We start from the raw sequence: 12,723 nt of genomic DNA, 5'->3' as shown, positions 1-12,723 counted from the left end.
TCCTCCATTTTAGCCATTGTTATGAAATGTTTACACTTCCCAATCTGGCAGGTCCATAAAGACATGTTTGTCTCTAATTGACCAACTGGCAGGGGTGCTGTTGCTCCTTATTGCCTACAGGTAAAAAGCCTTAAAGTTATTCACTCTGTGTCCCTAAGGAATCCTAGAAAAAACAAACCACCATGTTTGACCTTTGCAGAGACTCTTGTAGCAACAAGCTCCTCTTACAACTCATATCAGCTTCCATTGAAGTACAAACAAAGGCTCAGTAATAGTAACCAAACAGACAAGCTGAGCAGAGGTCTGGCATAGGCAGGGGAACATTATGAACATGAGGCAGATCCAGACTACGTTTAGACACTTATTATGACCAAGAACAATAAATAACAGTTTTTAAGTGGATTTCCATGCCCAGTATTTGTGGACAAGTGGTCTATTAAAAGCACTAGTTTTATCATTTCGATTAAAAAAGACTCTTATCAATAGAAGCTCACATTTGACATCAAAAGTCACAGTTTTCCAGCTTTTATCCACAGTGACACTGGAGAGGATGGTACTGCCAGGGGAGAAGCCCATTACAACTGATTTTATAAATATTTAGGCTTAGCCACATTAAGCTGATTTGGGTACTTTACTCTGCTGGTCTGCCGTGAACACTTGAGTCTAAATCTGCTTAATTTGTACTGTGCCACTCCGCGTGAGTTTTGCATTCTCCTGAGATAATATAAATGCCTGTTTTTGCAGTTACATCACCACACATTTCTCTATATTTAATAAGTAATTTGTGGACGCCATGAGGCTTTTAACTTAGTCGCTGACAGTTTCTTAGAATATGATCTGGTGTTTTTGGAGCCTCTGAGTAAAAAGAAGGCTCCCGTCATCAGCTGGGAAAGTCTGAGCAGATCTGTGATAATTGATTTGGGAAGCAAAGACCCTAGAAATCCTGGCAGTTGTGAATTGTGGGTGAGTAAGTGTCCAATACCAGGTTACTGTGGCGAGACAGCGGAGATGTTGTGGTGGAGGGCTAGGCTAAACTCTCTGGGTGAAGGGTAGTGAGGCCTGTGGTTGACTGAAAGAACAATTACTGGAAGATTAAAAAGGACTTCAAGAGAAAACATGATGAGGATTATAAAGAGCTGAAATAGAGATGTTTGTTTTTCCACTAAATGCTTCACTCCATTTTAGATGTTAGACATTTTTGTGGAGCTCAATCAAAAAAGGGGATGCAGACAAAAAGACTGTGGTTCATTTCTGATCCCTGGTCTCAAGGTGCTGCCTTGGGCCACAATGCAAAAAAGGGAAATTGATTCTGTTATAAAATTAACTTGAATGGGTGTGTTTCATACCAAGAACTGGACTCGACTTATTTCAACAAGACTGTGAGTTTCCAGCAATGCCAGCAGCTCTGTGAGGCTGTACTCTGTGAGGTACTGAGCTTTGGGTTAAATGCTAACGCCAGCATGCTAAAACTGACAGTGACAATGCTAACATGCGGAGGGTTATTAGGTATAATGTTTATCATGTTTATTATCTTAGTTAGTCTGTTAGTATGCTAACAATTGCTCATTAGAGCTAAACACAACGCATGAGCTGAATTAATGAAAATGTTAAGTTTAGCAAGTATTTTGTCATAAACCAAAGTCCTGGAAACATAAAAAAATTTTACCTGATGATGATGCCGCAAAATAGAAAGTGAAGGATAAATGTGGATAATAAATTTCATGGTAATCCATCCAATAATTGTTGAGACATTTCACTCATTAAAAATGTGAACCTCATGGTGAAACTAGAGGAAAGCCCACAAAAGTCTTTAGCATTCATCTTTCAGGAGCTATGAAGATCTGTGCAAACATTTGTGTCAATTCATCTTGTAAATGTTGAGATTTTGCTGGATAAGTGAAAACTTTAATCCACTAGTGGTGCTAGAAGAAAAGTCAGGGGATTGTTAAAGTCAGCAGGATTCATCCTCTGGGGGCTACGAATGCTTGTGCCAAATCGATCCAATAGTTGTTGAGATATTTGAACCAAAGTGGTGGAGAGGGCAGCACTGCCATCCCTAGAGCCATGCCACTAGCTTGGCTGAAACATTACTTTGGAATTAAATATGGCATGTTTGTATTTCTGCGAAAAAGGCACTCAAAATATTTACAGTGATACCCATCGAAAGCCCCTCCTTTGCTGCGTATCAGTGCTGGGATTCGTTCTGCAGAGAGCCTGTTACCCTCACTAGCCTCTCCCTCATTCAATCTACTATCTTGGGCAAAATTCTTAACACAGCCACCGAAGAGCCAATGACAAGCTGGTCACACAAGTATTATGTTTTATGTTTTCCCCATTGCTGTCTAATGTTTCACATTGAGGTTGGGACCATCAAGCAAACTACAGCTCACAAAAGAATGGGCCCATTGATTCCCAGAGGAATAATTTTAGTGGAGGGAGTATTTAGCACAGGCCCAGCTAGAGAGAGCTATTAGCTGCTTCTCCAGCTCTGTGATCCATGACTGGAGAGGCTCAGTGTGAGGAGAGAAAGAGGACCCTCACCTGGCACCCATTTCACACACTCATTTCACCCTGTAGCCAGTGCCGAAGTCATGTTTCATGGTCTCATCTCAGCCATAAAAACATGGACAATATGACTTCCTTATCATTATTTTTATCTGAATCCTAAAACAAACAGTGCATCTGTTTTTACAACAGCTTTATCTCTTGATTTGATGGCACAGAGGAGACAAAAAAAAAAAAAAAAACACTGGAAATGGTCCGTTGCATTGGAACTAGCAAACTTACAGAGATATGATGTAAACAATATCAGAACGCAGGAAACCAGCGCGTTTGCTTCTGTGTAAAAACCGTACCCTCTGAGATTAGGCCTGAATCGCTCGTTCTCAGGAGAAACCAAAGTGGTCCATCATTACCTCCTCTAAACTCCCCCTTTTCCCATTTCAGCACCACACTGAGCTAAGATATCAGCTAACACATTATCCTCTTAGCCCTGGAGACTGATAGCCAGTGAGGGCCTCGAGCCAGGAGCGGCCATACAGGTCAGAGAATAAAACAGGCGTCACAGTTACAGCAGCAGTAAACTTAACACAGATCTGATATAGCTCATTTATTGATCTATTGACCAACTGCAATGCGAATTGCACGATTAATCATCCCTTTAGGCAAAAACTATAAAGAAAACTGATTTGACAAATGTGTTGTTAATCATACATACAGTAAATACCTCCTACACTGAACATATGAATCTTATTATTGGTAATTGCTGCTTTAGCTCTATAAAAAGCTGCAAATATGTGACTCACTTGGCTATAAAGCTATAAAATCAAAGCAGATCTTTATCATTCGTCTTTGCACATTGTTGTTTTTTAGTGATCAACCCTCTGTAAATTAGAATAAATTAGTCCCACCCTGTCCATTGTAGGGCCACACTAACAATGTGGTAAGACCATTAGTATGGGAAAGTAACATCAAGCCATTTTACCAATATCACTGAATATCGGGTGACATTATCCTGTCTGTGTTGCCCACCATGACTTACTTTTTCAAGAACATTTGATTGTATTTCTTGGCTCAGACCACTCTTTGTCAGCAGAGGAAGCCAAGCCCACCAGGTTTTTATGATTAAGAGGACAAAGTCAGGAGGGTTTTATTCCAAACAGCTTGCCAAGTCATTTTATATCACCTCAACAAGCCAAAACCAAACTTATGAAATTACATTAATAGCTGTCAATGTAGAAGAAACAAAAGGTCCATAATGGCTGAGAGATGTTTTACAAGCATTCCTCAGGCACCATGTTTTTCATCACAGCTCGGAGGCATTTTATGTAATAGCTCAAGCCCTAAAAGTGAGATGTCATGCAGCTAAAAACATTACAGCAGCCCCACATGCTGGCAGTAGCCCAAGATGCACCTGCACTTTCAATTACCCAGTGAGCGTACTTCTCTCTGCTAGTCTAGACACACAACACCTGCTGTACATTAATCTGTAACGGCCTCCGCTGCCGGATATTCCCAGTTAACAAGACAACATATGATTACCACACCTTTCCCTCCTGCCCTGCTGTGCCACACTCCTCGGTTTGCTCTGTGGAGTCTGGCATGCTCAGCTTTACGTATAACTAACTGATACCTGCCACCGGGTGTGTGGTTTGGGGCTTGCAGGCGAAAGCCAGGAAGGTGGCAGATCCGCTTCACATGAATTCGCCTTTTTGGCAGAGGCATCGTCAACCTGGATGAAATTGAACACCTCCATACTGCTTCACTGGAAGGTTACAGTGTCTCTGGATGAGGTCCACGGGCTTGGTTCTCGCCAGCCACACAGTGACGTCATTATTCCCTGTAGTCACACCTCAGAGCTGGCTACAAATTAAAAGGATCACAATTTGTGAGCTGCATGCTCGCATTTTAATGACCTCCAGTTTTTAAACACCACTAAACTCAGCATGCATTCTGCTTTTGCACATACAGTATACCTCATACACTATGAGCCACCCAAATGTTCTGGAAAGTCAACAAGTGCTGCATACTCAAGTCTTAAAACATGCTGTAATATGAAAAAAAGTCTTTCAAAAACATTGATGTTACATGCACTGAAACATTATTCAGTTTATTTTTCTTTCACTTTTATTTTAAAGGCATTAATTTTTTTTTAAAGAAATACAGTGGAAGAGATTTACTGGTTTTTAGAGCAACAAACTGCTCAAGAAAGGAAAGCTCAGCAAGATCCCAGCACACAGCTGTGCACTCTTACAGGAGTCAACACATTACTAATACTAGTATGTGACTGGTATGTATATTTAACTCAAATGTCATAGGTCATTTTACAGAAAACACACCTGTTTTATAATTAATTGTATTTTTTGGCTGGACCAGCAGGTAGTGCAGCCATGGCTTGCAGCATCAGCACTATGTTTAATAAGTTTTTAAAAACTGGCAGACTCCAGACTCCAGTTTAATGAATATGTTTCACTCCCCAGAATCTCAGTAGTGCTGTCTGAAAGACTGCATTCAAAAAAGAATGATGCACCCTCTTAGGTCAGTGACCATTGTGATGCAAGAATACTGTGTAGTGGTTTGCTCACTCCTGCTACTCATATGTGACTATGCTGCTTTTCTCAGTTTTTAGCGGGAAGTTCTGATGGCCATTGATCAATATCATCTGATGTATTATCGAATAAATGATGATTGATTAGTTGGAAAATAACCAAAAGATGTCATGATAATGAAAATAACGCTTACTTCCAGTCCTAGTGTGGTCTGATATACCACTGATCCAGGGGAATATATGGGCAAGAAAAATATGAATAAACAGAGAAATGGTGTGACAGAAGCTGATCTCATACTTCAGTTTCACCACAACTGGCAGCCAGAGCAGAATGTCTGGTGAACTGAGGCATCAATCCATCCAAAAAACCTGAGTTTTCTGTTGTTTTTCTTGTGTCATTTGACTGGTGTGTTTTGAAGGAGCAGAGTGAAGGATAACAACCTGAGGTCACTGTGATTTGAGACTGCAAGGTGCACTCATCTACCCTGGCTGGCTGCAGCCAAGGAATGGAGCGCCTACTGACAGCTGCAGCACCGTGTTGAGTAAAGTGAATGTAAGGAAACACAGAGGGAAGGAGACAGTTGCTCAACCTGTCGACAGCTTCGCCATAATTCAATAAGTCAAGGTGGAGGACCATTCCTGCGAGGCTACAGCAGCTCCGTAAATAGCTGTCTAGCATGATGAGTGTTTTTTTTTTCCATGGTAATCTTGCTTGTCTCTCTCAACAAGAACTGCAAACATAATTGAAAACACGGACGTGAAAAAACACAAGTATCACTGACACGAGGAATGTTTCTTTGTCCTGGATGGTTACGCTTTCACTGTCCTGTTTTAACATGTTCCAAGAATCTCTGAATCTGTCTACAGGTCAACATGTTCGACAATGCGCCCCTTGTTCTATTATCTTTAAAATGAAATTATTCATCACTGTTTTTGTGCATGATGACAATGTTTCTCATGTTTACATTGCCAGGGAAATTCTGCTCTGTCAGTGTGCTACAAAGAAAAACATTTGTTTCAAGATTTTTGGGCATGATTGTGGTGTTTATGCAATTTGTCTTCTCAATAAGTCAGCTTTAAAAACGCTAACATACTGCCAATGGTGCCTGCTTTTTTCTCTCTCTCTCTCTCTCTCTCTTTGTATGCCAATTTTCCCCTGTATTTCTTCTGTTTTACAATCTCAAAATATTACCAAAAACAAATCACAAAGTGTAGTGTAGACAGTAGTTAAGGACTTTTTGGCAAACCTACCGCAGACTGTTGCTTCAATTTCCTCTTCAAATTCCCCTTTTTGTCGAATAAAAGCGGCATTTCAACTTTCCCACCATCTCCTCTCAATATATCTGCCCCACTCCAATTGTGACTTAAGTCTCTGCTGGACTGGGGCCAGCGTGTTAACTCCAGCTAAATCAATGGATTAACAATTTAGCCCATCCCCATCACACACACACACACTCACACCACCACCAACACTAATCTTAAGGAGCTGACCTCAGCCAACAAATGACCAAATTCACACAAAATGGAGACCCGCCCCCACAGACAATGTGGTCTTTCCTTTCTTCTGTCCTTATGAGAGGCTCCTATTGAAGCAGCCAGCCACACTTGTTGAGATCGTGGTGACAGATCCTCAAGTACCTCTCTGTTAAACGAAACCCCGCTATCCTTTGGGATTCAATTTAGTTGGCCAATGCCTGCCACAAAAACAGCAAGGGTGGGAATCAAGCTAAAGCAAACTATCTTGCATTTATAGACGGGATTATTATCTCCTTAGCTCATATTCCCACACCAAATTTGTCGTTGGTGTTGTAACCGTAGAAGCGGTGAGTGAATGAATGAGTCGCCTTTCCGTATGCCACACGACTTTAGCCTATTTGTGTTACACTCTCTTAATTTATGGGCAATAGCAATGGTTTCACTACCTCCAGTTAGCAGGCAGTGCTGGTTGTGACCCATGAGGTCAGCGTTACTGTTGAAGCCGTGCCACAGTGTCTGGTACAGTCAAGCGGGCAATATGCAGCTGTGCAGGACTCTGGGCTGGAGGGCCGCTCACACACACACACACACACACACACACACACACACACACACACACCATGTTGTCACACTGTTTGTCATTCCACATGTCAGTCATTCTGAGTTCTCCCAAGCCAATATGAACACATTTAAGTGAGAGGATGCAGGAGGAAAAGTACAGCCTCTTCCTGTGTTAGCATCAGTGTTTCCCATATTTTAAAGCTTTCCCATGCTGTCCAGTGGACAGTGTTCCAAGAGCTACTTCTTATGACAGGGAGTACATGTAGAAGCCTTTATTTTTAGACATTTTTCATAATCAGCATGGATCATTGCACATGTAAATTATAAGCCTCAATAAATGTCCATGGTAATTGGATTTTAAGAATGTGACATAAGACACTTTTTGTCATTAGTGCCTGGGGATCCTCAAGCCTCAAAACAGCAGTAAGAACATACAAAAAATTAAATATACATACATATAATATACACACATATAATTTGTATTGCATGTCTATAGAATGAGGCAATCAATACACCTATGTGTTATCTTATAGAAGGGGTGAGAAAGACATGACGTGTAGGCTCTGTAGCTGCATCCTGCTAATGTGCACCTCCTCGGTGCTTAACTACATCTGGACTACAGCACATACAAAGACACCACCTGGAGTTACTTTCTAATGAAGTTTACAGGTCTATTAACAAATGTCTTGACAGAACAGCTCAACAAAAAAAACTAATTAAATATGCATTCATTATTTATTCACTATTGGAAACTTAATTTTCCAAACTCTATATGTTGAATTGTAGGCTCACCTGTTGACAAGCTCACATTTCTGCATGTTCAGCTGCCCTACAGTTCACTGAGTTAAAGACTAGATTGTCCAAGCAATTAATTATAGTTAATTTGAAGTTGACTAAATGAACACTGTCTCTATTTTTTCCTGTAATTTCCCAGTTCCAAATTACATAGTTCTTTCCAAACTTCTTTGGAAATTATTAGGAAATGATGGACCTGTAAAGTAAAGCACTGCTGTTTTCTGTGTGCATGTTTCTGATGCTGGCTGAGGCTGTGGACAGCGAAGACAACTTCAAGCAAGCTGAAGAAAGAGACACTCAGTGATCGTCTTTTTATTACCATGGTTGCTCTGCACCATAAACTGAATGAATTTATGTGAACACGATGACCTCTATAGCCTACCTATTAATGAATGCAAATCAATAGTCTCCCGCAGGCAAATCTTCCCATCATTGTTCTGTAGAACAAAGTGCATAAGAAAGTACATAAGCGCACATCCATTCTGGAGGAATCTACAGTCAGGTCACACTAGTATAAATCCATTTGTTTTCAAAACATTCTTATTTCATACCAATAGGTAGCAACAGGTGTCTTTGCCCCCTTGCGGACCCAACAAACCCAGGTTCTGCGTCGGGTGCTTCTGGCCTCCGCAGCATCATCCATCCATCCGTCCATCCATCCTGTTTCTCCCATCTCATCTCATCCTGCATTCTCCGGGTCAGAGGCGCCTGGTCTAGCCGCGGTGCCATGTATCCTAATCACATAAGCACACAGGCTAATCCTCAGGACAGCTGGGGAATCTTTACTGCACAATTGAAGCATGAGCTGGATTGCAGCTTCATGGCCCATCTTTGTAAAACCCCTTGCTTTCATCGGCCTGCCATTGTAACTCCCCCTCCCCACCCCCCCACCCCCCTCCCACCAAAACACACACACAGTCACCACAACTACAACTAATTTCCTCACCATCACCAGACATGCAGACACAAATGAGTGGTCGTAGGTCAGCACAGCTGCTGATAGAAACTTCCAGTTCCTCCTCAATTCACAGTTGAACAACTTTCCCTTATGTGCTTATATAACATCAACATTTTGGGAGAAAACAAAACCCACAATTTGTCCCAGTAGTTAATATTTTATACATCCCTGATGCACAAAACAGGTGGTGACCTGGTGGAAGGAAATTTCTCCTTCGCAATTGTAAATGGCTCTTCTACTCTGACATTTAATACTGTGTACTTATGGTATTGAATATCCATTTAGTGATCTCCAAAGTACTTACTGTCTAAGTAAATTGATGGACTGAGGACTATGTGTCCATCGCATACATCCTACTGGTGATACATCAGAACACTCTCTTGTGTAGGATATCTACCATGATGAACTGTTTTCCTGAAAACAGTCTCTGTTAGAGCAGTTAGAGCATCCATCTCCTCTGAGATCCTGATGAATAATGGAGTAATAGGAGGAATTTCCTCAAGAATAAAATGTTTCTAACCCTGCACCTCTCCTGGTGAGCGCTCCAATTCTCCTGGTGCAATTTGCAAGCGCAGCAGGCTTGCCAAAAAACCCAGGCGTCTACACAGATCTATGTTTATCCCATCCCCCTAGAAACCCCGCTATGGGGTCTCTGGGGCTTTCCCCCTCTCCCCAAGTATGTTTGCCAATGAAAGAAACACATGCTCCATTATTATTTATAGAATAATTTGTTTGTTTATTATTCTGTTTTTCCAGAAGGAGAATGTCGACTCAGGTCTGCTCCGATTCTGTAGAGTTTATGGGCACTATTGAACTCTTCATTTGGACTTGGGTGGAAGCGCAGCATATTATAACAGAGGGAGGGGGCTTTGAAAAATGAGCTTTGTCATGTGAAGCTGACATTTTTATGATTGTGAGCAAGTGTTGAAAACCTCCCGAGCCAGTTATCATCATTATCCATCGCTTCTTGTGCAGAGGCCTCAGACATGGTCAATAAGCTTTCTCCCCAGTCAGAAGGGGGATGGGGTATGGAGCATTCACTTCCAGTAAAAAAATAAAATAAAAAAACACTGATAGTTTTTACAGTACATGCATCACAAGACATACTCAAGATATATTACACTTGAATGCTCTTCCTGGTGTTTAATCATTTATGCAGCCTCTCCTGTAATCTTTATTGAAGTGATTATTGAGTTAATATTGCCATTACCTCAGTGGTACAGTATATAAATGAAACGTGTCTCTTTGTGGCTAAAAGCCCTATAAACCACTTCACTCAACTTGACTGACAGTCTACATGCTGATTCAAACAAAGTCATCCTTGTCTGAACAGCAGATTCGCACCAGCAGATATATACAGTGCACTAAGTATTTTTCCTTAATGCACTGCATTTTCTTAATTTGCTCCTGTTTTGAGAGATGCTGAGATCACATGTTTTTCCAGGCATGAAGGACAAGCGGCAGCTCTGACAGGTACTTAACAACAATCAAAAACAGTTATAAACAGGGTAAGCTATTGGGCAGGGTGCAGGAAGGAGGCGAGGAAGGCACATACCCTTCAGACCCCTATCACACTTTCCAGAGAGGAACTCGCTTTTTCCCAACGCGCTGAAAAAAAATCATAAATCTGTGAGTTCCACAGACCTGTGGCATGAGCTAAGGTGTTTTTATAGTGCTCAACACATATGTTTCACTCGATGAGTCGGCCTCTGAGCAGCTAGTCCTTGGATTCTCATGAGTTACACTCAAGTCTTACATTTTTGTTGAAACCTTTGTCAATTTTTTTTTCAAGTATGCAGTACTGAATTAAAGTAAGATGATGTATCTTTTGAAGGAAAGAATAATACATTCTTCATCATAAAAATGACAAGTTTGAATTCATATCCCATACATCACACTTTTGTTTAGGTAAGTATATGTAAGGGTTTTACAACCTTACTTGGTCTGGTATGACCAGTGGCTTATGGTAGCTAATATTAGCAAACTTTAGATATTGCTGTGAAACTGACATTATCGAATCACTTTGTTAGCTTCTTACTAGCTTCCTTTCTATTATTAGAAGCCTTTATATTTCAATATTTCCTATTATCTCTGAATTGACACTTGTGGCCCCAGTACAGCAAAATTGTTAAGTCTTTGTTCACATCAGGATGTCTACATAATTAAAGTGTCTTTCATCACATAGGCTATATACAGTACATTCTTTTAAAGGCCCAGTTGTGAAACAGTTTTTTGTGTCACATGAGAGATTTCTATGATTTATGTTTTCCTCAGTGCTCTTCTCAAATGTTTGAAGTCGGGGAGGCTCAGTCAATAAGGTACAAAAGGGGGGCGGCCCGGGGGTCGAGTGGTTAGGGTGCGTACCAGGCGGTCACCAGTCCGACTCTTTCCTGCATGTCATTTCCCTCTCTCTACCCCCCTTACCTGTCAGTCTCCACAAATCTATAAAAAAGGCATAAAAAGCCCCCCCCCCCCCCCCCCAAAAAAAAAAGGTACAAAAGCTATTTCTGTGCACCAATCAGAGTTTTAGCAACATTTAGTTCAGCAGTGCCAGACCATTTCTTGGCCAGGCTCAGGACCTTCCTGGAGTCTTTTCATCACCGTGAGGTTGCCAGGCTCGCTGTTTCCTCCCGTTTCCGGTATTTATGCTAAGCTAAGCTAACCACCTGCTGCCAGTAGCTTCAGTAGCCCACACAGACATGGGAGTGGTATCGATCTTCACATCAAAGTCTTGGCAAAAAAGCAAATGAGCACATTTCCCACAATGGGTCGGTTCAGTGGTCTTTTTGCCACTAGTTTCTGTGATACTGGTTTTGCTTCTTTGGCTATGCATTTCATGCCATGAAATCTGCATCCAGTTACATGATCCAGCATAAGTAGACCACAATCAACACTCCTCAGCAAATCCTCCACAAGGCAACACACACACATCCTGTGCAGTGAGCTGTCGCTATAATAACAAATCTTCTGCAACTTTCAGCAGTTCAAGATTTATCTCACTGTTCACTCTTTCTGCTCGACAGCCTGTTGCATGTCCAAGCAGACCAGGAGGATGAGAGTGGGAATGGAGGGTAGTCAATAGGCGGGGGGGCAAAGCCTGCTTGATTTTTTTTTTTTTTCTCTACCTTTTTTTTCTGCCTCTGCTTTAGTTGCACCCACTTCCTTCATGGTAACAGCTGTCAAAACGTTGTCGGATTACAGCACACCACAAAGTTACAGCTCATATTAGAGCCTGGTACAGGGCAGGAAGTTAGGAGGAGTCCAGCGAGCGCGGTACATTAAAGCCTCTCAGTTTCTCAGAGCAAAGCAGCTAGGACCCAGGGGAGGAATAGCTAACAGCAAGAGGGTGCTACTCCTGCACTGCTAATTTCGGTACACGCGTCAGGGATATCGTGGGCTTTTCCACTGATGTTTTAGGTATTAGAGCAGATACACTCTGTAATTGTGTTTTGTTTTCGCAACCAGGCATGAAGCTCCTATTCACAGCCTGGGATCACAAAGCTGCCTTTCTCTTGGATTAGTTGAGCGTCGAGGCTTGTATGATGAGGCCACAAGATATTTGCAAGATTGTTGAGAGAGAAAACTCCCTGAAATCTCCACTCGTCTGCTGAGGGAATAGAGGTTGTTGAAACAACAGCAGTTCAGCAGGGTAATTCTCCAGCACCTATGTCCGAACACTGTCAACCCAAAACAGAAATGTTTATATCTTGCACTAATTAGTTTCATGGTAACTTTGTTTGACATTGAAGTAAAAACATCACTGCCGTGGTCTTGTGGAGTCCAATCTGACTGAGGCCTTGATAATCACTTACACTAAATCAATATAAAATGTCATAGCAACCTGAGGGTGATCCTGCATGAAACTGTGAAAATCCAACAATGTCTG

The sequence above is a fragment of the Trachinotus anak genome, unplaced genomic scaffold, assembly GCF_046630095.1.
Source record: "Trachinotus anak isolate AG129_WGS33_773 ecotype Australia unplaced genomic scaffold, CSIRO_AGI_Tana_v1 ptg000012l, whole genome shotgun sequence".
Taxonomy (NCBI): domain Eukaryota; kingdom Metazoa; phylum Chordata; class Actinopteri; order Carangiformes; family Carangidae; genus Trachinotus; species Trachinotus anak.
This window is presented reverse-complemented; position numbering follows the sequence as displayed.